Source organism: Pelophylax lessonae (assembly GCF_965119305.1).
Source record: "Pelophylax lessonae genome assembly, chromosome: 3".
Lineage (NCBI taxonomy): Eukaryota > Metazoa > Chordata > Amphibia > Anura > Ranidae > Pelophylax > Pelophylax lessonae.
This window is the reverse complement of record NC_138770.1, coordinates 531169135-531193730: the sequence shown is the minus strand read 5'-3', so window position 1 is coordinate 531193730 and position 24596 is coordinate 531169135.

Sequence of the window (24596 nt, the reverse complement as noted above, 5' to 3'; positions counted from 1 at the left end):
ACCCCACCCCCACACACACACCTGTACTTTATCAGTGTCCACTATCAAGTAGATATAGGAGGAGTCCCTTGTAGTGCATTAGCACATCTCTCCCAGCAAGGAGTGTTGTCTCCAAGGGTTAGAGAGGCTGGATTCACCCCTTTTTTATGGATAGTGTAGGACCCACTGACAATGGGGTACTTTGACGTAGTGGTGGGCTTGAGCACGATATGGCCATATGGTGGGACCAAATCCCCATTTTTATTTATGGATTGTCTCCATATTTGATAGTCATTTCTTTTGCATGTGTGCGCTATTCTTTTTTAATATACATGTCGCTGGGTTCATAGCTGCACCGGCTTTAGATATACATGTTCAGGGTTTTCTCCCCCAATTTTTTGCTTGTTTATTATGTATTCAGTCTGACCAGACTTCTGAGGTTGAGCACCCCCCACACACACCTGTACTCTATCAGTGTCCACTATCAAGTAGATATAGGAGGAGTCCCTTGTAGTGCATTAGCACATCTCTCCCAGCAAGGAGTGCTGTCTCCAAGGGTTAGAGAGGCTGGATTCACCCCCTTTTTATGGATAGTGTAGGACCCACTGACAATGGGGTACTTTGACGTAGTGGTGGGCTTGAGCACGATATGGCCATATGGTGGGACCAAATCCCCATTTTTATTTATGGATTGTCTCCATATTTGATAGTCATTTCTTTTGCATGTGTGTGCTATTCTTTTTTAATATACATGTCGCTTGGTTCATAGCTGCACCGGCTTTAGATATACATGTTCAGGGTTTGCTCCCCCAATTTTTTGCTTGTTTATTATGTATTCAGTCTGACCAGACTTCTGAGGTTGAGCACCCCACCCCCTACACACACCTGTAGTCTATCAGTGTCCACTATCAAGTAGATATAGGAGGAGTCCCTTGTAGTGCATTAGCACATCTCTCCCAGCAAGGAGTGTTGTCTCCAAGGGTTAGAGAGGCTGGATTCACCCCTTTTTTTATGGATAGTGTAGGACCCACTGACAATGGGGTACTTTGACATAGTGGTGGGCTTGAGCACGATATGGCCATATTGTGGGACCAAATCCCCATTTTTATTTATGGATTGTCTCCATATTTGATAGTCATTTCTTTTGCATGTGTGCGCTATTCTTTTTTAATATACACAGGGCATAATCTTAGTCCGCGCACCCGCGGGGGGGGGGGGGCGTCATGGGGCCAAGATACCTCCTTTAGTGTAGCCCAGGCACCAGGTTGCTAATTCTAGGCCTGGATTATTTCCTAAATAAACATATTATAACTGGGTACTTACATTTATAGGTAAAGTTTGTTTCAAGGAATATCCAATTACCTCTCAGGGGATCAGAAAGGATTTTTTTCCCCTGTTGAAACAAATTGAATCATGCTTTGCTGGGGTTTTTTGCCTTCCTCTGGATCCACTGTGGGTATAGGATTGCGTATATGGAATTGTATGGGTTTTTTTTTTATTGGTTGATCTAATAGACTTGTGTCTTTTTTTCAACCGGTCTATGTAACTATGAATGTGATTTTCATTTTGGTAAAATCGTACATATTTTAAAGTGCATGTTCTAGGCACAAAATAAATCTATTTATTATGTCTGGGATTGCATTCAAGTGGCAAGCCTGGATAAAACTTAAAGGGCTTTTAAACCAAATTATTTGACTCAATGATGACATTCAATAATGAACTTCCTTTAAAAATGTTTAAACAAAATTTCACTGGTGTATGGCCAGCTGAACTTTCTTACTTTTAATATAATAAATATGTGTGTGTTTTCCAGAGATTGCGGTTTTTGAAGATTTCTTCTTAACATGTTGCAAATCTTTGTGTATCAGTAATGCTTAGACTGTATAAGAAGGGGGTAGATTCCCGAAACCTTGTCCTGAAAATTTCACAGTTAGTAAAAAAAATGAGTGACTGTATTCAATGGATTTTGATTACTCAACTGTGTTTTCTATGGAAATTTATGGGAACACATCAAATCACAGGTCAACGCATATGTTGAGATGCACATTATTACACATCATGAAACACATCAAAGCATTATGACTTTATGTTCAATATTACATGCTTTAACACTCAATAAAATGACAAAGACACGTTTAAAGAAAACACAGCAAGAGGAAAAAAGCAAAAATGGGAACAAGCCCTTAAAGTGGTTAAAAAGCTTTTTTTTTTGTTTTGTTCTCCTAAAATAACAAGTGTGGTATACTCTTCTGGGGTCGCCCATCTGCACTCTAGGCTCCTCTTCTGTGTGCATCACTATAGCAAGCTACGGTAATCCCTTCACACAGACTTTGACTGGCAACAGCAGCAGCCAATAGTCTCCTGTGAGAAGATAGAGAGGGAAGCAGAGCTTCTGCAGATGGGCAGAGCACTGGATTGGGAGAGGGCTCAGGTAAGGTTTTAAGTGGGAGTGGAGCAGCTATTGAAAGATTTTTTACCTTAATGCAGAGAATGCATTAAGGTAAAGAAAAACCTTTTGCCTATATAACAACTTTAAATTTGGGATTAAACATTGAGCTCAAAGAAAAAACAAACATTTTTTCGAAAGGTTTTGTGTGTGTATAAAAAATACATTGTACATCAAAATCTGCGTGTGCCTGGAAAATCAATTATTTTCTAAAACATCATAAACTTCATGGGATGTTGGCAAATCTAGCTTTGAACATCATAAATTGTGTCATCACACACAAAGAAATTCATTTAGACGATTTAAGACATTTTTGTTTTCTTTCCTTTACTTAGCAAACCTTGAGGAAATTCAGTCTCACAGTTTCAGTGGAATTTAAATTCTTTGCTTATTTAAAGACTTGTATTTTATTCCATTAGAAAACAAATAGAGAAATTTCACTATATAGTTGCTGGAATTATGGCACTTCTTATTTTTTTCTGCTGCAACATATAAGGACACTTTCCAACTAGTGGGATGTGTTTTTTCTGCAGCGCGGGTACAGCAAAGTGTTTCTTTTTTAAAATATACCTTTACAACTCAGCAATCAATAGTTGTAAATGTGAATGATAACAAAAATGGTGGCCTCCAATTGTGATATATTATCTTCAACATGACCTACATGTTCATATGTGAGGAACTGGATTCGCACCCGCTTTAACCTATCATGCCTCATCTTAAGCTCCCTGTGAAGGGAGTCAATTTGGTTGGGGGGCCCGTGGAACCCAGCTTACCTTAGAGAGGTTGAGAAATTCCTCTTATGTGTAAGTCACCCTGTGTCTATTAGGGGCACAGGGTAACCGTGAAAATGATGGACAACTACTTGGTGGACACTGAGAATGTGGTTTTGATTGCTTCAAATGGGACAGTGATATTTGTCCACAATATCCCTCAAGAAATCTATGATACATTAATTACACTGTATTAGAATGATGTAACATTGTATGAGCTTTTCCTCATAGACTGTTGTAGACCATTGCATTGAAGTCTGTGACTTCTAAATGGTCGAGGCGTTGCTGGGATGAGGATTCCAGGTTCTTCAATGTAGGAGACGGACAGTCTGTTACTGGTGGTCTCCTGCTATTGTCTGCGTATTAAGGTGTGATGTGTTTACACTTCTATTATTGTGTATTGTACTTCATGAGCTTGATGACGGCAAGTCGGCTAGTCAATTAACTCAAGTTAATTAAATCACTGTCATCTATTAGTTGCTAGTGGGAAAGTAGAATACTGTTTGCGTTGGTTGTTCCTTAGATAGGTCATTATATTTCTGCAAATTATTTCCTCTGCATGGGATAATGTAATCAGGCACATGACCTGGTGGGGAACATATTCGGTTTGAGTTTGTTCAATAAATGTTCCATATCTTATACAAACTATTCTCGGATAGTTTTGTATGGGAATGGCTAGAATATCTGATATCTATGTTCAGACTGAAGAAATCGGTATTCTGACGGAAGCACAGAAGCACATTACGGGGTTGTGGTTTCTTTACATTGGCGGCAAGCAGTGGGATGCTTCCTGCAGTCTGGTACATCCCAACCTCCACTGGGATCCAAGGTCCAGATAGCAGAAGAGGAGAGGTACAGATACATGTCGCCATGGAAGAGGAATTCGGAAGGAGGTTGATAGAGATGCGGATACAGCACAGGGGACCAGTGTCAGAGCAGGTCCTGCTAGGATGGTATGATTCCATCCGCTTGGAACTCTGGAAGGAAATGCTAAACCATGAGCAGCGACATCAGGGAAAAATCCTCCCCTCCATCCAGAAAAGGTACTGGTAGCAGTATAGATTGTGGGTGCTGTTTTTGGGAGATAAACCACACAAGGAGCAGACAGCTGAATTAAGCAGGCTGGACTGGGCAGAGATGCGTTTGAAAGAGAGCTATAGAGTCCTCTGGTGGCATGTATCCCAAGCATGCCCTTGGATAGTGGATGACAAAGGAAGGCTTTTGCTACGGCGGCCTGGGACTGTTGTGCGGAGAGTTGTTAGGGGACCCTAACTTTGGGAGCACTCTGGACTGGCAGTTAGAGTAAACTATGAATTACAGAGAAGGCAGTTAGAGTAAATTATGGATTACAGAGAAGAGATCCTGAATATCTCTGAAGTGTTCAGGGGACTGGAAGATATGGAGTTTCTGGCCGTTCAGGAATGGGAGCTGGAGATCACCTACAGACAGCTGCTAGACTCTGCTCAGCACCAGGGCTGGACTCGCTTTGCCTGGGAATATCCAGAAGTACCAGTTGACAGTCTGGAAATCCTGGCAGAAGAGTCAGCAATGTGGCACAGTAACAGTGTGCTTTGCTCACCTGCACCCACACCTGCGGCAGTTCCGAAGGCCCAGGGCGAGAAGGTGGCAGTCACTCCCCAGCAGCAGATCAGGATCCAACGGGAGAAGGGAGAGGAGGTTGTTGTCCTCCCTCCCCAACAGTCAGTCAGAGGGGAGGAAACTGTCTTTCGTCCCCAGCCAGGATCTGTGCACCTGAGAGACAGTACCAGAGAAAGGTTGTCTCAACAGCCAGATTAGGGTAAAGAAGATGGAGCAGCCGACTCCCCTTTGCAGCAGCAGATGGCACCCCAGGATGATGACACCAACCCAGCAGAAGAGCTGGCAACAGGGCAGAGTGCTGCTGGCCTCTGCCCTCAACTAATAAAAAATGGCTTTCCTGAGAAAGTGGATGGGACTACAGTTTCCCCCTGTATTCTGGATGGACAACTACTTGGTGGAGAATGTGGTTTTGATTGCTTCAAATGGGACAGTGATATTTGTCCACAATACCCCTAAAGAAGTCTATTATACATTAATTACACTGTATCAGAATGGTAGAACATTGTATGAGCTTTGCCTTATAGACTGTTGTAGACCGTTGCCATGAAGTCTGTGATTTCTGAATGGTCGGGGCGTTGCTTGGATGTGGATTCCAGGTTCTTCAATGTAGTAGACAGACAGTCTGTTACTGGTGATCTTCTGCTATTGTCTGTGTATTATGGTGTGATGTGTTTACACTTATAATAATATGTATTGTACTTCATGAGCTCGATGACAGCAAGTCTGCTAGTTAATTAACTCAAGTTAATTAAATCACTGTCATCTATTAGTTACTAGTGGGAAAGAAGAATACTGTTTGTGTTGGTTGTTCCTTATAATTACACAGCAGGTACCAGGGCTTTGACAACTTCATAGACGATCGTGCCCATTACTGAATATTAAATATATACTGTATATATATTTTTTTAACTTTGGATGTGAGCAAGATGGGTTTTATTTTTAGTCCTTAAACGTAATGTTCATGGGAATATATTTAGCAGTGCATTTACACACAGTCAGTTTAAAGCAGGGATCCTCAAAACTATTGCCCTCCAGCTGTTGCGGAACTATACATCCCATGAGGCATTGTAAAACTCTGACATTCACAGACATGACTAGGCATGATAAGAACTGTAGTTCCTGAACAACTGGAGAGTCATAGTTTGAAGACCCCTGGTTTAAAGCATTTCCATTTCTGTTCTATGTTCTTTAATGACAAAACTCCCCCACAGTCTTGGAGAGAAGCCCTCAGCCTTGGAAAAATTGCTTTCTTGAAAAGTGTTTTTATCTTTCCAGTATGTGCTTGTTAAACCCAAAAAAAAAATCAATATCCCAGTCTGTGCTATGAACAAAAAACTTTAACAAAATACTATGCAATCTAATAAATTATTAATAACTCCCCCCCCCCCCCCCCCAAAATGTGAATATAACATCACTGCTGTATATCTATAAATAATCCTCAAAGTGAATATCAAATACACAACATACACTGTTGAAAATAAAAAGTTATTAAACAAATCATTACAAACACACTTCACTTTTAAAATAAATGTGTATGACACATTATGAACCGTGAAGACATATAATAATTAATAAACTTTATTTTATACAGCACCTTTAAAGGTAGCATCTCAAAGTACTTTACAAAGAAAATACAAGAAATACACAAGGTAAAATAAACAAAAACAAACAAGAAAAAAAAAGGGGACAATTCCATGAAAGCTTGTCTAAAGAAATAAAAAATTTTAGATTTCATTTGAAGGAGTTTAGAGAGGATGACTCTCTGGTGTTCTTTGGAAGTGAATTTCAGAGTTTTGGAGTATAGCAGGAGAAGGCTGCCTCCCTTCGAGTATAGGTGAGTAAAGGGGACACACAGAATTTGAGGATCTGAGGTAACGAGGAGGGGGAGTAGGTTGATAAAAGTTTAGAGAGATAATGGGGTGCCAAGCTATGAAGAGCCTTTTAGGTGAGTAAGAGGATCTTAAAGTCTTTGTGAAACCTGACAGCTAGCCAGTGCAAGGACTCCAGGATAGGGGTAATATGACCACTTGTACCAGACCTAGTCAGGATTCTGGCTGCAGAGTTTTGTACATATTGTAGTCGATTAATAGTGGATTTAGGTACACCAGTGGGTAGAGCATTGCAAGTCTTCCTTCAGCCAGTGGGTAGAGCATTGCAAGTCTTCCTTCAGCTAAAGTTATATCAGTTGTATATCCATCCAGATCAGCCATGTGCCCCAGGTGTGACACTGCTCCAGGGTCTTATCTGCATATGTTCTGGTCATGCCCCAGGTTACAGCACTTTTGGAGAGGTGTGGTGGACACTATTAATGCTGTAGGAAATCTGTCCCTTGACCCCCTCTTACCACTACTCAGCCTCTTGGACTTTGTAGAAGCTGCCAAGTGTGGTGGAAATTAATGGGGTTTGGAGCATAGAAATTCAATCGGTGCGCGGAGACCTTCGCTGTGCTGAAAAGCGCACCTGCGAATATTAATACGTGCCAAGCGCCATTAATCCCTTTTACTGAAAGTACAATGTACAACTCTTTTGTATAAAGAAATCCTAGCACGCTCGGCAAAAAAGAGAGAAACAGGCAAAAAGCTGTGTCACGGTCGATGTCAACAGAATAAGTATTGCTCCAGCACAGGACTCTTGTTCATTTATAGTCAGAAAACAATGGCTTACAATGGGAGGTGGCGATTATACAACACAACCAATCACAGACATGCATACATGTAATACATGTATACATTCAAAAGGCTGGATTCATCTCTTTTTCATGGATAGTGTAGGAACCACTGATAATGGGGTACTTTGACGCAGTGGTGGGCTTGAGCACTATATGGCCATATGGTGGGACCAAATCCCCATTTTTATTTATGGATTGTCTTGAAAATTTGGTAATAATTTCTTTTGCATGTGTGCGCTATTCTTTTTTAATATACATTCAAAAGTGCAATAGAAAAGGGGAGTGTATGTTAACCACTTGCCGACCGCCGCACGACTATCTACGTGGGCGGTCAGCCCCTCACAGGCAAAGTGACGTAGGTCTACGTCGCTCGCCTGTGAGGGTTTAGGGAGCGAGCGCGCGCCGCCGGAGGCGCGCTCCCGCTCCCGCGTGGTCACGGACCCCCCCGCGCGCGTGACCGGCGGACCCGATCGCCGCCGGCCACTCTGCGATCGGCGGGGGAGAGGGAGATAGTCAGGCAGCTTGTGTAAACAAGCTGCCTGTCATTCTCCTCTCTGTATGAGAGCTGATCACATGGATCTACTATGTAGATCCATTGATCACTCTGCATACAGTTGAAGCCACAGCCAATCACAGTTAGAATCACGCCCCTAGGGACACACACAGCCCCTCCCTCTCAAATAAAGTTAACCCCTTCACTACCAGTGCATTTTTACAGTAACAGTGCATATGTATAGCACTGATTACTGTAGAAATGTCACTGGTAACCCCAAAAGTGTCAAAAATGTCAGTCAAGGGTCCGATCTGTCCGCCGCAATGTCGCAGTACCGCAAAAAAAATCGCAGATCGCCGCCATTACGCGTTAAAAAAAAAAACAACAAAAATGACAAAAATCTTTCCCTTTGTTAGTAAACGCAATAACTTTTGCGCAAACCAATCAAAATACGCTTTTTGCGATTTTTTTTACCAAACATAGGTAGCATAAAACAAATTGGCCGAAAATATTAAAAAATTTTGATTTTTACATTTTTTTTTGGGGGAATTTCATATAAAAAAAAGGGAAAAATATTGCTATTTTTGCAAAATTTACGCTCTTTTTTTGTTTATAGCGCGTGATCAAAAAATCGCACAGGTGATCAAATACCACCAAAAGAAAGCTCTGTTTGTGGGAAAAAAAGGACGCCAAATTCGTTTCGGTACAGCGTCGCACGACCGCGCAATTGTCCGTTAAAGTCACGCAGCGCCGAATCGCAAAATGCCCTCTGGTCGTTTAGCAGCCAAATCCTCCGGGGCTTAAGTGGTTAATGGACAAGCTGTGCCGTGTACAAGAGTTTCCAGCTGTTGGGTGCAAGAGGAACCATGCACTATTGCTAACAATGGGACCCACATGTAATGGCCGCCATACACCATACAATGGAACTAGCATGTATTCTCATGAACGCAGCCGCACCAATACATACGCATGCACTCCCATCATAACTTATTAAAGGAAATCCTATATAAACGAATTAAAAAAAAACATATTTGATAGTGATTATGCTACTGTTCCAGTAAATGAGACTATATCTGCAAAGGATATAGCAGCAGTATTTAGATCATGCCAGTCAAGCATAATAGAAAGCTACCAGCTATTATTCCCGCTAAAGGGCAGATACTTTTCACAACAACAATAATTCCACATCACAAACCTATCTTGGCCAGTGAATACCGTGGTCCCAACTCACTGCCAAAGATCTGGACCGGCAATCGCTTGTACGCTAACCGTTTAGAGCGCCTGCCGCTCGGGAGATCAGGCGAGTGGTATGTAGTCTCCATTTGATGGAAGGTTTCCACAACTACAGGTCTTTCCTCCATGCTAGTTAAAGCCATAATCGCTGTACATAGCTGTCATGGAAATTAATGGGGTTTGGAGCATAGAAATTTGTGCGACGTGCTGATAACTTCGCTGCGCTGAAAAGCTCACTTGTGGATATTAATACGCGCCAAGCACCATTAATCCCTTGTACTGAAAAGTACAATGTACAGCTCTTTTGTATAAAGAAATCCTAGCGCGCTTGCTGACAAACAGAGAGACAGTCACACGCTGTTTCACGGTCAATGTCCATAGTAGCAGTCCTGCTTAAAGAGGAAGTAAACCCTCCTCTGTAACTTGTACCTATAGGTAAGCCTATGATAAGGCTTACCTATAGGTACTGTAAATATCTCCTAAACATGTACTGTTTAGGAGATATTTACCTTACATGCAGGCAGTGACATCACTGGCGCATGCGCTCTGAAGGAACGGCCGCTGGTGCCGTTCCTTCAGAGACCCGTGCCGTGACCGTCGGCTCCCGTGCGCGTGCGCGGGAGTGACGTCACCGCGGTTCCGGCCAATCAGATGGCCGGATGCCGCGATCCCGGAAGACGGGCGACTAGACATGTCGCCCGTCATACAGGTAAGCGGGCGGCATGGCGGGGGCTCGTTCTAAGGTAAGTATTTCATAATGAGATAGTATGCGGTGCATACTAGCTCATTATGTGTTTCTCTTTCAGGTTGCAAAAAAAAATCGTATGGGTTTACAACCTCTTTAAGGCAGCACTCCTGTTTATTTTATAGTCAGAGAACAAAAGGGGTTTACAGGGGAGGTGGCGTCAACAAAACCAATCACAGACATGTATACTTCAAAAGTACAATAGGAAAGGGGATTGTATGTTTATGGAGAAACCCGACCATGTGCACGAGACTCCAACTGTCAAGTGAAAGCAAAACTGCCAAAGACTAGCGTGGATTCTCATGGACTCGGTGACGCTAATTCATAAGCATGCACTCCCATTATAACCTGTTAGAGTGAATCCTATAAAATATACTTCATAAAAAACACATTTGAAAGTGATCATGCTACTGTTCCAGTGAATGAGACTTTATCTGCAAAGGACAATAGCAGCAGTATTTCAATCATGCGGATCATGCATAATAGAAAGCTGCCAGCCATTATTCCTGGCAAAAGGGCAGATATTATCAAAACAATAAGAATTCCACATCACAAACATATCTCCGTCAGTGAATACCGGGGCCCCGGCTGGCTGATATACATTTGTGCGGTGGAGTTCGCCTTGCACTGCAATAGATCCGGACCAGCACCGCCAATAGGGATGATCAGGCTACAAGTAGTGTGCAGTCTCTATTTAATGGAAGGTTTCCACAATTACAGGTCTTTCCTCAATGCCAGTTAAAGCCATATTCGCTGTGTATAGCGATTACCGGTAAACTGACACTGGGAGACATAATGGCAATTTATTTAAAAACACATCTGATTCCTGAAAAATGTCCACAAAAATATTAATAACATTTCCATAACACAGCAAATACCAGTAAACTGACACTGGGAGACATACCGGCAATTTCAATAAAACACTTCCTGAAAAATGTCCACACAAATAATATTAAAATTTCCACAACACCAAGCATGTTAAATTGTTTGTCTTTTTTGCTATGCATTATGCCAGAAGAGTGACTCCCCCCACTGTGTCGAGTTGGACGGCTGTGATTAATGGTACCACTTTACCACTATACAAATTAACCTATGCCAGTAGAAACTTGTAGCTGGATAGATGCTCAGTGTATGACCATTTAATTAATTTCTGCTCACTGGCAGCGCTTCCTTTGCCTGTTTAATGTGAAAGCCAACTAGTGATTGGACTCTATCCTCCATTCCCCTTTCTCTCCCGTCTCCTTCTCCACCTCTCTCTTTTTTCCTATTCCTTTATCCGAAACTCCTCAGCTCTCTTTGCCCCTTTCCTTTCCTCCCTCCCTTCCCTCTTTCTGTTTCTTATTTCCGTTTTTATGGGCCTTTTCCCTTTTTAAAATGTCATGCCTTGAATGAAATCGGTCATGTATTACGTCTTGTGATGTTGTTCAATGGGTATTTGCAATGTTGTCACTGATCTCCCATATTGCTGATTGGCTTAAATGAAAATAGCTACTTTTCTTACTGTAAAGGTTGTACTATGTTGTACAGTATCCTTCTTCTGTTCGTAGTGTACCTCATTTTGTACCATTGCACAAATGTAATAAAACTCTACGGAATAAAAAAGGGACAATGAGCTGGAAGGCACCATAGAAAACAAGGAGTTTCTAAAACATATGAATAAGGTGTTCAGTCAGGACAATTCCAACAGTTGTGTAGCACTACTACCATTTTGTGCCTCTAGAAGGAAACTACTGTACTAAATAGTTAGCTTGCAGAACCATGATTTATTTCTTTACAAATTACCCTGAACAGAAAACTTAAGATGAAAAAACACTTTATTGACTTTATGCAAATGGTGTTTGCGAGAGATCATGCTGATCCTGCACCGCCTTTCATGGAAGGAGAGAAATTTTGGTACCTGCCATTCTTTGGTGTGTGCCATCCTCACATACCATATAGAATCAGGGTGGTCTTCAACTGAAATGCTCAAATATGGTAATTTCCCCTTAAATACATATCCAAAAGGGTGGCTAACCAGTAGTAATGTCTCTACTTGATGGTCAAAATCCTGGGGTCCTTGCATAGGCACTGAAATATGAAGAACCTGATTCTTTGGGGTTCCTAAGGGCATTGGTGTCCTCAACCATCTCACCCCACAGATGCACAATTTCCGGTGCTTTGGAGGAGTGACATGCACTTCTGGAAGCCTATCCCACATCGTCCTCCTGCTCCTGGTGTTCCTCCAGTAACTGGTACTGCCTCACAGGGAAAGCAAATTCATGGAAGGGCCCAGACACCACTAGCTGGAACCTGATGCCGCTGGAGATAGCATGGGGATGTTAGGAGACTGAGTGCATTTAAAGCCTACTCTTGGCCTTACTAAACTTGGCCCCATACTGACCCTTTTTATGCTATGAGCTATACCTCTTAAACCCCTTTGCAGACTTCTATCCATATCGCCTTTAGCTGCTGACCAGTATTATTCATGTGTTGCTCCCAACAAGCTTTCTTGTGTACGATAATGTGTCTCCCAATGCATGTGGTACCAAAATGACTGGTAGATTTACAATGCTTGATATGTTGCAGAGGCTTCTAACCACTATGGTGCTGTATGCAGCATGTGTATGAAAAAAGACCTAGATTGCAGAGCCCCTTGGAGTATACTCAGGGAGCAGTGCCATCCAGTGAAATAAGGGGCCGCCCCCTCCACTACCCTGCAAGCTGGCCCTGACTTTGCGCATCTCCATCTTTCCTTTCCTACATTCTTGGGCACTCAGGTACAATCTGCCAACAAATCACCCCTACCGTCCTTATTAATTAAGCCCAAATAGCAGTAAGCTGCAGGTATAGGAACATCAGTGGCAAGTGATTTTCCATCTCTGTTTCCCACAGCCTCTATGCTACTAGTGCTCTCTTCCTCAACATCTGATTATATTATTTGCCGTGTGACTGATTTCAGCTGTTATCAAATTCAGCTGACTCTTCAATTTCAGTTTAGATGCTGAAGAGTAAGACAAAAAAGGTGCATTTGCAGTTGTTGATGACACTGTACTATTCTGCACCTGGGAGAAAGAAGAGGAGGATGATAAAGGCTTGATTACCCATTCCACCAGCTATGGTGTGCCCTGGCTATGTATCCCATACTAGCAACACATAAAGAGACTCTGCCTCTCCCTTTAGGCCTCCCAGGCATGATGACTAGGAATGTTTATTCTGAACATTAGCTGTTCGGCTGTTTGGGGAAATTTCAAACTTCAAAGAGTTTCTGCGGGAATTCTTCCCACAGTGCACAGTCATCATTGGCCAAGGCCATGCACCTGACTTCTGGCACCTTTTGTTAATATGTTGGTAGATTTAGTTTGAGTGAGGGACACCTTACATTAGTTTAAGGGAAACAGAGGTTAGTGTAGAGAGATTTCAAAATCATGGTATATACATTCTACAGTAATAAAATTGTAGGTACATCCTGCATATGTTATATTCTTCAAGGCATAGCAGGTGATTTTTAATTTAATTGTATTTCTTAATTTTTTACCAGATATACATTTTCATATAATTATCCATTATATAATATGCATTATATACCTGGTTTTTACATATATAATATGATTTATGTGAATTTATAGCTGCCCTACCTACATGCATTCTTTGTTATGCCACTGTAGGATAAATGAGGTAATGTAACTTCCGGTGTCAGCTGTATTTTTTAGATACTTTTTTTATCCTTTTTAAGAATTTCTTATTAAAGATTAAATATTTCTTCTTTAGAAGAATTAACTACATATTAATTGGGATATTATCCTTTTTAGGTAATATATTTGTACCAATACCAATAAAGTGTTCAATAAGTCCGGTCTACATGCGGTATTTCCCTGCAGACACCGGAAGTGCCGGTGTAACGTTAGAATTCCATACCTCGTTAGATTTCCATACCCTCGTCACTTCCTGTCTCAAACAGCTGAGCAGCGCAGCAGTGCGCATGCTCAGAGCCCCGGATACGTAATTGAACAGCAAAGAATTTGACAAGTGCGCATGCTCGGAGGGAATGAAATTATCACGGCACTGTGTGTGTAATGTTATACTTGCGGTGGTAACATTAAAACAGTTCGGCTGCAACATCAATAAACTCTTCTCCTATCCCTGTGACTTGCCTGATCTCGCCTAATAAATATAAAAGCGGTGGCGGGTGTATGAGATGTAAATGACGGCGATCGCGGTTCCGTGATCCGCTTTTATATTTATTAGCTGAGAGCAGGGAAGTGGCAGGGGAAGGAGCGGAGATGAGCCATGTTGCAGAGGAGCTGTTTTAATGTAACCGCCGCAAGTGTAACTAGCGTGAGAAATCCATACCCTCCGTAGGTGCACCGGAAGTGACGAGGGTATGGTTTTTTCACGGGAATGGTTTTTTCACGGAACACCGGCCCTCTACTGTGTATATTAAGGACGGAAGTGATGGCAGCGGTACCCTCCTCATTCAGTTGAAGCTTTTAACAAGGAAACGCGTCATCAGGGAGGTGCCACGCTGTCACGCTCTACGTCCGCGGTCTGCGCTGCAGGCGGCCGCGGTCCACTACAAGTTATTGCATATCGCTTATCTGTTTTTGGGACAATGTAAGTGCACTTCTCTTTTTATACATAAATAAAGTTGTGAGGTAATGCACTATTGTCTGCCTACTCTCATTTTCCTATTGGGGGTCATCTGAGAGGTGCCGCCTTCAGGAGAACGGAGGAAGTACAAGATTGCCCATTTAACCCTTCAAGTTTCTACCTATGCGGGTGTTATTATCTTGGAAGAGATCCATATATGCTCCCAGCCTATTCCCATTTGGTAAGAGGCTTGATTGAGTATATGTTTCACCCGTGTGCAGTGAAGCACATATCACTGTCACATCATAGGAGGTCACTTGAGTGGAGCCATTTGCACTTAACCATATCCGTCTGGTAAGAATATAACTTGCAAGGTGGTGGGATTTTGCACCAACCACGTGGATAAATGGATTTTAGTCATTGAATCAACATCACGTCTATTCACATACTGTATATTTTAATGAGTACATGCATCGGTCACGTGGATAAATGGACTTTTATTTCTGAAGATATCACGTTTTACTTTGAAGGTATACAGTATCACATGAACTTTGAGAATTGTCACGTTGCATATTCACGTTTGTACACATGTCATCACTGTGTTTGTAACACACATTTATGATTTATAACTGTACGCCAAGATAATTTATTGTATTTAGCGCATCAGACTTATTATTTTTTCACATGTTCTACAGTTTAGTGCAACATACAGTATTCAGTACAATATATAGTACTATGTTGAGTGCTGTATATTTGCTATTATTACTTTTTTATTTTTTATCCAAGAAAAGCTTTATTGAAATTGAGAACCGTAGCACTACCAAACACCACATTATAATACATTGCCTAGATGGGTCATAAATTACATGAAAGCAATAAGTAAAGTTGTTACATAAAAAATATACAGCTGCATTGACATAACCGGTACATTTATACGTAAGCAGAATCAGATCTAATACTGTGCAGAAGCACACTCCTAGATTATATCCTTAATCAGTATGTATTCTTTTCAACCTGTCCATAATTAAATTCACTGGAGCTAGCCCAGAAATATCCAGTCAGGGAGCCCAACGTTTTTCATCACCTATTTGGGCATCCTCTGTGCTGATTAGGGGTGGGCATCTTCACTGGTCTCAGGATTCGATTACGATTATCCTATCAATGGTTCGATTCAATTCTGCGATGCCTCATGGTTAATGCACATGATTTTTATCCAAAAATTCAAGCAGTCAGAAGAACTCCATTTTTTTATTTATTTGCTCTTAGCGAAATATCCGATTTGGGGAGGGAAATTTCTCATAACCATCCCAAAAGAGGGCTACAAGTTATTCACTTTCAGTTCATTACAGACAACAAAGGGGCATTCTTTACATCTAGAGGAAAAACCAAAAGGCTTCTTTGCCGTAAGAGCTGTGAAAATGTGGAATACACTAACTCTCTCACAAAGTAGTACTGGGCTGCTCAGTAGATTGTTTTACCAAAGACCTGAAATGCATTCCTGTCCTAAATGCACAAAATATAAGTGACAGAGGGATGGTGGTGGGGGAGATGGGAATCAGGCAGAGGGATGGTAGTGGGAGGAATGGGACCAGGCAGAGGAATGGTTGTGGGAGGAATGGGACCAGGCAGAGCGATGGTGGTGGGAGGAATGGGACCAGGCAGAGCGATGGTGGTGGGAGGAGTGGGACCAGGCAGAGCGATGGTGGTGGGAGGAATGGGACCAGGCAGAGCGATGGTGGTGGGAGGAATGGGTCCAGGCAGAGCGATGGTGGTGGGAGGAATGGGATCAGGCAGAGCGATGGTGGTGGGAGGAATGGGATCAGGCAGAGGGATGATGGTGGGAGGAATGGGATCAGGCAAAGGGATGGTGGTGGAGGAATGGGATCAGGCAAAGGGATGGTGGTGGAGGAATGGGATCAGGCTGAGGGATGGTGGTGGAGAGATGGGATCAGGCTGAGGGATGGTGGTGGAGAGATGGGATCAGGCAGAGGGATGGTGGTGGAGGAATGGGATTAGGCCGGGGGATGGTGGTGGGAGGAATGAGATCAGGCAGAGGGATGGTGGTGGGTGGAATGAGTTCAGGCAGAGGAATGGTGGTGAGAGGAATGGGATCAGGCAAAGGGATAATGATGGGAGAAATGGGATCAGGCAGAGGGATAGTGGTGGAGGAATGGGATCAGGCAGAAGGATGGTGGTGGAGCAATAGGATCAGGCAGAAGGATGGTGGTGGAGGAATAGGATCAGGCAGAAGGATGGTGGTGGATGAATAGGATCAGGCAGAAGGATGGTGGTGGAGGAATAGGATCAGGCAGAGGGACGGTGGTGGAGAGATGAGATCAAGCAGAGGTATGGTAGTGGAGAGATGGGATCAGGCAGAGGAATGGTGGTGGAGAGATGGGATCAGGCAGAGGAATGGTGATGGAGAGATGGGATCAGGCAGAGGAATGGTGGTGGAGAGATGGGATCAGCCAGAGGGATGATTGTGGAAGAATGGGATCAGGCAGAGGCATGGTGGTGGAGAGATGGGATTAGGCAGAGGGATGGTGGTGGAGGAATTGGATCAGTGACACTGGCAGTTACCTGCTTTCAGTGTCAGTCGATTCCCCCTCATCCATGCTCAGTGTGTATCATCTTCTCTTCTCCCTTCCAGTGCTTCCAATGATGCTTCTGCTGACGTGGGGTCTCCTCAAGCTTCTCCCCCTTCACTCTACTTGCTGTCAGCTCATCAGCTGACTTTCTGCTCCAGTGAAAGGGGAGGGGGCTTTAGTCAGCAGGCAGACTGACTAAAGTGTTTCTGCTTCTGTTTCTCAAGGAGAGGCAGTGCACCGCGCGGAACGTCGGGTGACGTTGTCAGCGATTGATTCAGCATTGATGTAGTATCACAAATGTCTGAATCGTGATGCATTGATGCTGCGATTATATTCAACACCCCTATGGCTGATATGCATATTTTTCCAACCTTAAAATACTGCCAGGATGCCTAATCAATTCCCCCTAAAGTGGGTGGATCCTCTTACTTCCAGTGTATAAGTATTAGCTTCTGAACCTGAAACGGGGTTCTTACTATAGCCTCTCTAGTAAAGTTCTCCAAGTCCAAGATGTCCAGCAAACTAAATACACAACATTTTGGGTCTAGGGGAAGGGATACCTGAAACACCGAATTCAGTATGTCAACCACCCCCCTCCAATAAGGGTGTCATTTTTGGCACCTCCACAGGGGATAAATCAAGTCTCCATGATCCCGTTTCCATCTGGTACAGTACAGGAGGGGACTGGCAAAATACCCATGTTGTATGCAGATTCACACATACTTGCGCAAGTTCCCATGTCTAGCGTTAATACAGTCTATTGGCCAGAATTCAAAAACATGCCTATACACACCTAGCATTAAAGTGCATTTAGTCACTTTTGAGCATTCTTATGCTCAAAAGCTCCTCTCCTGAATGCAGAAGTGATGGTTTTTGTTTCTGCTTCTAAACACCCCTGCCTCTAAACTCCTATGTGTGCATGGAAAAAAAAAGAAAAAGAAAAGCTCAATCGCCTGTAAAAGCAGCGTTTTTTTTTTTTTAATTTTTTTTAGCTAAGTGTACAGGAGGCCTTAGAAGCGGTATTTTGCTGCAGTAGTACATCGGGGTGTTTGGGCTAGATCAAAGTCTCCACTGACCTGACCAAGACCCCTCTCTAACTGAAGAAAGAAAATTAATTAAAAATAAAAAAAATAGTTAGAGACCTTGCCATTTCTGAGAACTGACAGGGTCAACCTTCATGGTCACCTGCAATTTTCACTGGTTTCTCCTGTTGATCGCCACATTACAGCTGAAAGATAATGATGTGGAGGTCAGCAGGAGGAACAGGTGACAGCTGCATGGGATCGATATTTCCAGAAGTTTTGGTTTCCCAGCAAACTTAGGGGTACTGTACTGGTTTTCTGCAACAGTGCAGCACTACGTTGCTTTGCAGCCAAAGAAATAAGTATTCAGTCTCTCCTTTACAGGTATTTGCTTTGCTAAAAAAAAAAAAAAAAATTGTTGGACAGGTTCAAAATGCTGACTGAATGAATGCTCTGAATGACATTTGTGTCTATTGTATGAGATTGAAAACTTGCTTGAGTGAACTCAAGAAATTTACCAAAATCAAACCTGTAAAAATCCCCCAAAATGTTCATCTTTTCACATGCAAACCTGACTTGATCTGATCTAAAAGTGTTTGCTACCCCAGCATTTCATATTTCTGATATGTGGCGCTGTACCATGTATTTGCATGGAAAAGTATCCTGTTCTCTTTAAATTGCTTCCTCTATGTGAAATCACCCTCTATGTGAAATCTCCAGTGTTCCTGCCAGTCCCTCTGCTTTTCAATTAGACACTGACCACACTAAGCAGGAGAGCACAATGTGGTCAGTTCCCTAGCTATGGTGGTCATGGTGGCCCTCTAATGATCAGACTTATCCTAACATGTCCCCCCCTGCACAGCCATTTATTGGAGAGTTCAGTGTGCTGTTGCTTCTCCTCCCTCAGCTCTCATGTAGCTTTGAACAGATGGTGTGTGATCACTTATAAAAAAGGGGGTGGGGGAAAAAAGTGTTTATAATTTATTTTTAAACTGTACACAAAAGTTTTGCCTTTCATTTCAGTTTTAAAGCGGTAGTATACTCCTTTATTTGACTTTTACCTACAGGTAAGCCTGTAGGTACAATTAATATCTCCTAAACCTGCATGGTTTAGGAGATATTCAACCTGCATGCAGCCGCTGACGTCAGCAGCGCATGCGCTCTGAAGATCCGGCGGACCTTCAGAGCTCCTTGCCGGGCCTTGCCGGAAAGTGAAACTCCCGCGTGTCATCGCGACTCCGGCCACTCACAGCGCTGGAGCCGCCAAACCCGAAAGAGACGCCGAGGGAACATGACGGCGCCCGCAGCGTTCTCCAGACGACCGTGTCGGGGCTTCGGAGCATACTAGCTCATTATGTCTTTGTCCAGCAGGGTTTTTTTTTTTCTCCAGGATACAACCACTTTAAACTACCGTAAATGTGCTGTTTTACAAGGTGATTGTTTACAATCACTTTAATGATATATTAGCTATTTACACATTTTCTTTTCCTGGGTGCATTGTCATGTAATGTCACAAAGGTATAAACACTCCCCTAAATTAAAACCTCTACTCTGAAGGAACTGGGGAAAACTCTACACAAAAAACAGCATTCTAGAACAGGTCTAGTTTATCAAACAAATGTAGGTAGAACAATTGTTTTAAGATCAGGGGCCGCATTTGAAGCTCTCTATATTTATTATATTGACAACAAAACAACTGTTTTCTGTCCACTTATAAAGCTTAGCAGAATTTACTATAATATATCATTCAAGCACTGTGTGTATACAAAAGAGTTTTCACTTTGGACATTTAAAATGTAATTTAAAAAAAAGTATGACGCAATTAAATGATCCCAAATGGCGTAGATTTGGAAATAGCAGTGCAGGTGCTGGGGGAACAATTTGAACTGTGGAAACACTGTGGGAAATATTAATATGTAGCAATGTAACACATTATATCTAGAATGCTAGATAAACAAATGACAGATCTTGTTCTCAACAAAGAGTAATCTACAAAGAAATGTAAACGGATTCATATACAGCAGACAATTTCCTGTGTCTAAGAAGCAAAAGGAGTAGGAAATACACTTTTATATTAACCCTGTTTGATTAGCACAGCTGTACCTTCATTAACCTAATCTATCCAAAAACAATTTCTCTAAGGGCCCGTTCACACTGTTCAGGACCATTGCAGTGGATTTAAGCCACTTTATGTTGTGCCTTAAGCCTCGTACACACGTACCGATTGTCGGGCGTAAATATTCGGCCGGCGACCGATCGGCCGATTGTAGGCTTGTTAGTATGATGCTTCCGACAGCCGACAGCGCATTTTCGGCCAAACAGAATCTGTCGTGCAGGCATTAAAATTTTTGTTGGCCAACACCAGAACAGCCGATTGTTCGCCAGTCAGTACAGATTTTGGCCGACAGACAGCCGATTAGCAAGACTGGGCATGCTCAGAAAAGAAAAAAGACAAGGAAAGTTAACCATCACATGACATCACTTCTGCAGTCGGCTGTTGTTGGCCGACAAAATTCGTGTGCAGTCTTTTGCAGTTTTCAACAGACACGACAGCCCTGGACAAAAGACGGCCGATCGTTCGGCAGACGATCGGTACGTGTGTACGAGGCTTTAATGTGCATTGAATTTTAACAACCAGTTCATTTGAATGGGCTGCCTAACCCAGTCCTTATCAACCAGAGTGCCTTCAGGTTTCTTCAGAGGTGTCTCAGAAAAATGTCTAAAAAATGCCAAAAAATTTTATACAAGCCAGTGGATGGATCAATCCTGCCTTTTAGTTACACAAAGCCACAGGTTTTCATTATGTACCACTACAACTTTCTAGACTCTGTGACAACCAGTGATGTGATCAGTTGATAAAGAGAATGTCAGGTCGCTGCACAGCATTCTTAAATGCCCCTCCCCTGCCCCTTTCCACAATCACTGGGGTCATGTTAGTTGAGTGAGGGAGAGAAAATGAGGTAGAAGAGAAACACTAAAATACTAGTCATTACCAGTGTGCCTTGATTGAAATAAGGTTGAGAAACACTGGCCTTACCCAGCATAATGGACATGTGTTGTGGTGGGCTGCATTTCAGGTTAATTGTGGAGGTGCATTGGGGGGCAATCAAAAACTAAGAGCACAAAAGCACACCAACGCAAAATAACCACCAACATCTCTAGGGATGAGCTCTGGGTTCAGATTGACCATGAGTTTGAACCAAACCAAAGTCATTCACAGTTCAAAAAGATGGCACACTAATGCATCAATTTCCGCCCATAGCTTCCAAATACAGACAATGCACTTCCTAGCCTCAAGACTATGCCAAAGTTGCTTAACAGGGACTGTCATGGGCATTCTCTTATGCACCAGAGTGTTTTTAAGAAGATATGCCTAGTGTATATATATAAACAGAAAGCGTTAAAAAGGTTCAAGCTATACCTCGATATAAGGCTAGGGATGGAATGTAGTATTCCAGTTAATCCCTAGTACAAGTTATTAACCATCACTCAATGGTAATATGAAAAGGGAGTATTAACCTCTAGACTAATCACTGCATCCAATTAAGGAGGAGAGGAAAAAAACAGTTTGAAAATGCAAAAATACTTTTTATTGAAATATACAAATATTAAGAAAAATCACCTTCACCGAGTATTACTTAATTTGCTAACACAGCTGTAGGTGTATGGATGGAAGTGTGTTTGGTGCATCTGCTTGTCTGTGGTGACAACATTGTAATTTTTTAATCATGGTGGAGGTGGTTTTTCTTATTCTTATTTTAACAAAAAGTATTTTGTGTTTTAACCACTTTACCACCGGAGGATTTGGCTGTCTTATGTCCAGGCCACTTTTTGCGATTCGGCACTATGTGACTTTAACTGACAATTGCGCGGTCGTGCGACACCATACCCAAACAAAATTTACGTCCTTTTTTTCCCACAAACAGAGCTTTCTTTTGGTGGTATTTGATCACCTGTGCGATTTTTACTTTTTGCGCTATAAACAAAAAAAGAGCGTAAATTTTGAAAAAATAACAATATTTTTCACATTTTTTTATATGAAATTCCCCCCCAAAAAAATGTAAAAACCAAAAATTTTTTACATTTTTGGCCAATTTGTTTTCTGCTACCTATGTTTGGTAAAAAAAAATCACAATAAGCGTATTTTGATTGGTTTGCGCAAAAGTTATTGCGTTTACTAACTAAGGGAAAGATTTCTGTCATTTTTTTTTTTGTGGGACTGCAACATTGCGGCGGACAGATCGGACCCTTGACTGACATTTTTGACACTTTTGGGGGTACCAGTGACATTTCTACAGTAATCAGTGCTATAAATATGCACTGTTACTGTAAAAATGACACTGGCAGGGAAGGGGTTAATTTTATTGGAGAGGGAGGGGTTAATGTATGCCTGGTGCTTACTAACGTGTGTGACACAGGGACAGATCGCATTTTCAGCTATGCTGAACCCTGCAATCTGTCACTGTTTGTCACTTAGGAGATCCGCCCGCTTTGTTTGGACGGAATCGAGCCACTTTGCCACAGTACAGTCCCAGTGACTGGTTGGCAAGTAGTTAAACCGTTTTTTTCCTCTGTGATGAAACTCTTGAGGGTCCTCTTCTCCTTAATTGTTTCTGTGTGTGTCAGCTACAGCTTCTGTTGTGGTTTGGCTACTGGACCCTCTCTTTCCCAAGAGTCATAAATCATGATGATGATGAGCTGGCAGAGTGCAGTTCCATCAGGGTCATGTAATGGTCTGTAGTTTAAAAATGAGTCCAGCAGACCCATGTGCGTAACAATTTGGAAGGAGCATCATGTGCTATACTGTACAGATTGATTCTTGAAATCTTACATAAATGCTTGAGCCGTTCAGATATACAAACCCGATTCCAAAAAAGTTGGGACACTGTACAAATTGTGAATAAAAACAGAATGCAATGATGTGGAAGTTTCAAATTTCAATATTTTATTCAGAATACAACATAGATGACATATCAAATGTTTAAACTGAGAAAATGTATCATTTTAAGGGAAAAATAAGTTGATTTTAAATTTCATGGCATCAACACATCTCAAAAAAGTTGGGACAAGGCCATGTTTACCACTGTGTGGCACCCCCTCTTCTTTTTATAACAGTCTGGGGACTGAGGAGACAAGTTGCTCAAGTTTAGGAATAGGAATTTTGTCCCATTCTTGTCTAATACAGGCTTTTGGTTGCTCAACTGTCTTAGGTAGAAAACATTTGTCGCATCTTCCTCTTTATGATGCGCCAAATGTTTTCTATGGTTGAAAGATCTGGACTGCAGGCTAGCCATTTCAGTACCTGGATCCTTCTTCTACGCAGACATAATGTTGTAATTGATGCAGTATGTAGTCTGGCATTGTCATGTTGGAAAATGCAAGGTCTTCCCTGAAAGAGACGACATCTGGATGGGAGCATATGTTGTTCTAGAACTTGGATATACCTTTCAGCATTGATGGTGCCTTTCCAGATGTGTAAGCTGCACATGCCACATGCACTCATGCAACCCCATACCATCAGAGATGCAAGCTTCTGAATTGAGCACTGATAACAACTCGGGTTGTCCTTGTCCTCTTTAGTCCGGATGACATGGCGTCCCAGTTTTCCACAAAGAACTTCAAATTTTGATTTGTCTAACCACAGAACAGTTTTTCACTCTGCCACAGTCCATTTTAAATGAGCCTTGGCCCAGAGAAAATGCCTGCGCTTCTGGATCATGTTTAGACATGGCTTCTTTTTTGGCCTGTCGAGTTTTAGACGGCAACGGCGAATGGCACGGTGGATTGTGTTCACCGACAATGTTTTCTGGAAGTATTCCTGAGCCCATGTTGTGATTTCCATTACAGTAGCATTCCTGTATGTGATGCAGTGCCGTCTAAGGGCCCAAAGATCATGGACATCCAGTATGGTTTTCCGGCCTTGACCCTTATGCAAAGAGATTGTTCCAGGTTATCTTAATCTTTGGATGATATTATGTAATGTAGATGATGATAACTCCAAACTCTTTCAAAATTTTCTCTGAGAAACTCCTTTCTGATATTGCTCCACTATTTTTCGCCACAGCATTGGGGGAATTGGTGATCCTCTGCCCATCTTGACTTCTGAGAGACACTGCCACTCTGAGAGGCTCTTTTTATACCCAATCATGTTGCCAATTGACCTAATAAGTTGCAGATTAGTCCTCCAGCGTTTCCTTATATGTACATTTAACTTTTACGGCCTCATATTGCTACCTGCCCCAACTTTTTTGGAATGTGTAGCTCTCAAGAAATCCAAAATTAGCCAATATTTGGCGTGACATTTCAAAATGTCTCACTTTCAACATTTGATATGTTATCTATATTATATGGTGAATAAAATATAAGATTATGAGATTTGTAAATTAGTTCATTCCTTTTTTTTACTCACAATTTGTACAGTGTCCCAACTTTTTGGATTTGGGTTTGTAGACCGGGCATGTGATGAGCCCCAGTGTTTTGGAATGCA